The 6,032-nt window shown below is 47.3% G+C and overlaps 1 pseudogene; it reads left to right on the forward strand.

Moving 5' to 3' along the window:
• Positions 1 to 2,724: 2,724 nt before the first annotated feature.
• LOC104661247 lies at positions 2,725 to 4,591 on the forward strand (annotated as a pseudogene).
• Positions 4,592 to 6,032: the final 1,441 nt, after the last annotated feature.

The raw sequence follows: 6,032 nt of genomic DNA on the forward strand, positions 1-6,032 counted from the left end.
AGGCAAAGATGACTCTTCACAGTATCTGCCATGTAGCAGCTCAGAGTGCTTCGTCACTACCCCAATCACAGGCACTTTGGTTGCTTCCAGAGAGGAACCAGACACCCTGGGTTCAAACCACATCAGCCCCTCTACAGCTGTGACCCTTGGGCAAATGTCTTTTTTTTTTTTTTTTTTTGAGATGGAGTCTCACTCTGTGCCCAGGTTGGAGTGCAGTGGCACGATCTCACCTCACTACAACCTCCACCTCCCGGGTTCAAGCCATTCTCCTGCTTCAGCCTCCCGAACAGCTGGGATTACAGGTGTGTGCCACCATGCCCAGCTAAGTTTTGTATTTCCAGTAGAGACAGGGTTTCACCATGTTGGCCAGGATGGTCTCGATCTCTTGACCTCATGATCTGTCCACCTTGGACTCCTAAAGTGCTAGGATTACAGGCGTGAGCCGCTGCGCCTGTCCTCCTTGGGCAAATGTCTTAGCTAACTTTGCCTCAGCCTCCTCACCTGTAAAGTGGAGACAGCAATAGCTCTTGCTCTGAGGGCTGTTATGAGGACTAGATGGACCACTAACACATGGAAAGACTACATCAGCCCTGGCACCTCGAGTAAGCACCCAACAGATGTTAGCTGCTGCTTCTCACTTATAATCAGCATTGCTAAAATCAAAACATTTAATTTGCAAGATAGTGTTTACTTTCTCTGTATTTCCCTAGAATCCCTTTCTGCACATGGAATTACCTGGCTAAAGGTCCAGTTGTGTTCAGAGTGCTTGTATTTCACTGCCGGATAGCTCTCAGCTGCACAAGCTGATGATACCGTCCTGGCACGGTGCTTTGTACTGGTGCAATCCACATGACTTTGAGGCCGAGAGTCTTGCAACACTTTTATCATTGTTTTATCTTCCTTTTTTTTTTTTTTTAGATGGAGTCTCGCTCTGTTGCCCAGGCTGGAGTACAGTGGGGCGATCTCGGCTCACTGCAACCTCTGCCTCCCAGGTTCAAGCGATTCTCGCGCCTCAGCCTCCCGAGTAGCTGGGACTATAGGCATGTGCCACCACACCCGGCTAATTTTTGTATTTTTTAGTAGAGACAGGGTTTCAGCATGTTGGCCAGGCCGGTCTTGAACTCCTGACCTCGGGTGATCCTCCCTGCCTCAGCCCCCTTTCAAAGTGCTAGGATGACAGGATGGAATAACACTTTCCTTTAAGGGCCAGCAAAATCACTTAAGCATGCATCCATCAGAGGGAGATTAGAGGCGGCTTAGGAGAGGTTCCCACACAGTGTCCACTGCTGAGCTGTTCATTAGCTAGCTTTTTTTTCTGCATCCCCATCTCATTGCCATTTTCTGGGGCTCGGTTTTCCCCTCTTGAGAAAGAAATAGGCCTGTGCTTATTTCCCTCTCCCCTGGAACAAGGCACCATCCACTCTCCTGAGCTGCTGGGAACTTCTCCAAAATTCCTGGTGCTTTCTCACATTGAGCAACATGAGTCTCTGTCCTGTTTTCACCAGCCTCCACCCATGCAAGGCTCTGAGACAAACTACACAGCTGAAGACGTCTTTCTGAACCCACAAAGCCCTGTTTGCCTAAGAAAAAGGTCGCGGGCCCAATCACACACACCTGGCTGCAGTCATTTCCAATTTTCTTTCTTTTTTTAATGGCAATTCCTGCTGCCCTGCTGATACTGAATTTATTTTCATTTTAAGTGTTTCAGCAACAAGATCTTAAAAACTGGCTGGGCATGGTCGTTCACGCCTGTAATCCCAGCACTTTGGGAAGCCAAGGTAGGCGGACCACCTGAGGTTGGGAGTTCGAGTTCAGCCTGGCCAACATGGAGAAACCCTGTCTCTACTAAAATTACAAAATTAGCCGGGCATGGTGGCGCATGCCTGTAATCCCAGCTACTCGGGAGGCTGAGGCAGGAGAATCGCTTGAATCAGGGAGGTAGAAGTAGCGGTGAGCTGAGATTGCGCCACTGCACTCCAGCCTGGGCAGCAAGAGTGAAACTCCATCTCAAAAACAAACAAACAAACAAACTTAAAAACTGGCAGAAAATGTATCAGGGTGCCTGGTACTATGGGAGATGAGATCTAGGCTAGAGCCCAGCCCTCGAATTGCTAACAGTTTTGCTTAGGAAGCAGAATTAATGTCTTCAGCATACTCAGGTCAAGGTCAGTCACAGCATCGGCTCTCAGAGCAGTTGGATTTCAGGAACTTCCCATCCTCTCAGCCCACATGGGAAAGGGCAGGCCCCTCGGCAGTTAGAGAACGCACTTTGCCACACTTCAGGGTTGCCGGAGGGAGGGTGGAGGACTTCCTACCTCGTGGTGATCTGAGGTCCAGCAACCCTAGGGACCCCAGCTTGAGGCTCTGAAGGGCTGTGACACAGCCTGTTTGCCTGCCAGCCCCGCCCTGGATGCAGCCTGCTGAGCGAGGGTGGAGGAGGGGAGCTATGTGGCCAAAACACTGAGGCACTGCGGAGCACGAGGGAGCCACCCCTTCCTGGCATTTCTCCTGAGGCTGTCTGTCCTTCCCCAGCCTCTTGAGCCTACGATCCCAATCAAGAGCCAGGCCGGTTTCTGCAAGCCCAGGAGCAGAAGAGAAACCAGTGAAGATCTCACCACTACATATCAGGCCAACGATGGCTGCTCGGTGATGGCGCTGCTCTGCTGCAAACACACGATTGCAACGCTGAGAAACTGCCACCAAGAAAAACCCCAAATCCACTGATCCCACAAAGAGGGGAGAAAAAGGAAGGCTTCATGCCGAAGAAGAAATACAAATGTGTATGTGCCAGTTTGCCTCTCGACATTACCGTGGAGGCATTCACATGCCTGTCCATTTGGCTTCGTCACGAGCGATCCCCAGACAGAGGAACCAAAGGTCAAGTTTTACAAAGATAACCAAGGACATCTTAAAGGAGACGGGCTTTGCGATCGTTGGAAGAGGGAAGCTGTGGATCTTGCATTCATGCGTGTGGATGAAGATGGGACATTAGAAACTGCACGTTGCAGGTTGAGGTGGCCAAGTTTCAACGGAATGGGGAATATGAGGCTTCAGGAAGGAAATACACGAACCACAGGAAGGCTCTGTCTCTACAGCAGAAGTGGCCACGCCGCGGGCCATCCAAACGCCACGACATGAGTGAGTTGTCCTCACCGAACACATTTCATCCTGTGAATTTTGAGGATGGCCAGAGAAGACCTTCAAGGACAGTGAAGTTTGGACCAACTCGGAGGTTCATTCTCTTTGACAGACACCTGGCTGGTGAACCTGTGTCCTGGAGGAATGCAGGAGCAGCTGCTCACTGTATTCAAACCTTTGATGGAAGCTGGTTTGAATGATATGGTTGAGCAGACTCCAAGGCTGAGAGGACGGGCGGCTTCCTTCAGTGTCCCTGAGGCCAACACACTCAGTGCTTCGATTCCACAGAGGTGGACTTTGGGTGGTGCTGGCGGCGTTGAGGAAGAAAGGACCCTGGGCACAGGTAGCAGTGCTGTCCTCAGTAGTGATGACACAGGAGGAGGAGGAGGAGAAGGGAAAAGAGGAGGATATGATAACAAAGATGATATTTAATCCCTTAAACTTGCTTTTAGGGAAGTTCCTCCATCTGCATGTGCCTGTGTCAGGGTAATTATTAGTAGTGTTATGTGAACACATGCACAGTGCTGCATTAGCTAGGCATGGTGGCACGCACCTGTAATTCCAGCTATTCAGGAGGCTGAATGGCATTGTACCACTGTGTAACTGGCAATTAATGATTTTTAAATTATTTTTATTTATTTATTTATTTGTTTTTTGAGACAGGTCTCATTCCGTCACCCAAGGCTGGAGTGCAGTGGTGTGATCTCAGCTCACTGCAACCTCTGCCTCCCAGGCTTGAGCGATTCTCTCACCTCAGCCTTCCAAGAACCTGGGACTGCAGGTGTGCGCCACCACACCTGGCTGCTTTTTTTTTTTTTTGTAGGGTTGGGGTTTTGCCATGTTGCCCAGGTTGACCTCAAACTCCTGAACTCAAGCAATCTGCCCATCTTGGCCTCCAAAAGTGCTGGGATTATAGGTGAGAGCCATCACGCCGGGCTATTTTTAAAAAGAGTCTTGCTCTGTCACCCAGGCTGGAGTGCAGTGACACAGTCATGGTTCACTGCAGCCTTGAACTCCTGGGCTCACGTGATCCTCTTGCTTCAGCCTCCTGAATAGCTGGAATTACAGGTGCGTGCCACCATGCCTAGCTAATGTATAGTTTAAAATTTTTTGTAGAGATGGGGGTCTCACTATGTTGCCCAAGCTAGTCTTGAACTCCTGGACTCAAGCAATTGTCCTATCTCAGCCTCCCAAATTGCTGGGATGATAGGCATAACCCACGGTGCCCAGCCAATAATTTGTTTTTTTTGATGGAGTCTCTCTCTGTTGCCCAGGCTGGAGTGCAGTGACGCCAATCTCGGCTCAGTACAAGCTCTGCCTTCCAGGTTCACGCCATTCTCCTGCCTCAGCCTCCCGAGTAGCTGGGACTACAGGCGCCCGCCACCACGCCCGGCTAAATTTTTGTATTTTTAGTAGAGATGAGGTTTCACCGTGTTAGCCAGGATGGTCTTGATCTTCTGACCTCATGATCCGCCCACCTCGGCCTCCCAAAGTGCTGGGATTACAGGTGTGAGCCATCACGCCCAGCTAAGCCAATGATTTTAAAATACTTTAAATAAATAAATTTTGTAATGTTTCACTTAAAAAAAGAGATACATTCTGAGAAATATATCATTAGGTGATTTCATAATTAGTTGATTTCATTGTCAAGCAAACATCATAGAATGCACTTACACAAACCCAGATGGTACAGCCTACTACACACCCAGGCTTTATGGTAGAGCCTATTGCTCTTGGCTGTAAACCCGTAGAGATGTTACTGTACTGAATACTGCAGGCAACTGTAACACAATGATAGGTATTTGTGTATCTAAACATAGAAAAGGTACAGTAAAATTACAGCATTAGTCCAGGTGTAGGTGGCTCATGCCTGTAATCTCAGCACTTGGGGAAGCTGAGGTGGGTGGACTGCTTAAGACCAGGAGTTCAAGACCAGCTTGGGCAACATAATGAGATCCTGTCTCTACCAAGAATTAAAATAAATAGCCAGGCGTGGTGGCATGTGCCTGTAGTCCTAGTTACTAGGGAGGCTGAGGCAGGAGGATCACTTGAGCCCAGTGAGCTACGATCATGCCACTGCACCCAGCTGGGGCAACAGAGTGAGACCTCATCTATAAAAATAATAAAATAAATCTTAACTAAATTTTAATAAATAAAATATGGCATTATAATCTCAGGGGACCACTATCGCACATGCAGTCCATCACTGACCAAAACACCATGCAACGCATAACTACATGTGTTAATTGGCTGTTCAATTAAAACTTCATAGTCCTAATGTAAATTTAAAAAACAAGATGAAGAAGAAAATTAAGAAAGAGGCCCAAACACGGCAATAAAACAATAGCTATGAATAGATTAAACTTTTCTATGAAAAAATAGAAACTCTCATGCTGAGTCATAAAATAAAAAAACTAGCAAATCCAGCTCTATGCTCAGAGAATTACCAGAAAATAAAATTACATGAAGCTTGAACATAGGGAGATGGAAAGATATTAGACAAATATTAAAGAAAATCTGGGTCAGGCATGGTGGCTCACACCTGTAATCCCAGCACTTTGGGAGGCCCAGGTGGGAGGATTACTTGAGGCAAAGGGTTTGAGACGAGCCTGGGCAACACAGTGAAACTCTTGTCTCTTTAAAGAAGAAAGAAAAGAGAATCTCAGTGCATGATGGTCAGAATAGAATTCAACATAACAAGCTCATTATTAAAATATTTGATCTGGCTGTATAAAATTCTGAAGACATTCATTCATGTACTTCATTAAATATTTCTAGTTTGCTAAAATTAGAATTACCCTTCAGCAATCCCATTACTGGGTATCTACCAAAAGGAAAAAAAAATAATTCTACAAAATGACGCCTGTCCTTTATGTTCATCACAGCACTATTTA

The sequence above is a fragment of the Rhinopithecus roxellana genome, chromosome 4 (assembly GCF_007565055.1).
Source record: "Rhinopithecus roxellana isolate Shanxi Qingling chromosome 4, ASM756505v1, whole genome shotgun sequence".
Lineage (NCBI taxonomy): Eukaryota > Metazoa > Chordata > Mammalia > Primates > Cercopithecidae > Rhinopithecus > Rhinopithecus roxellana.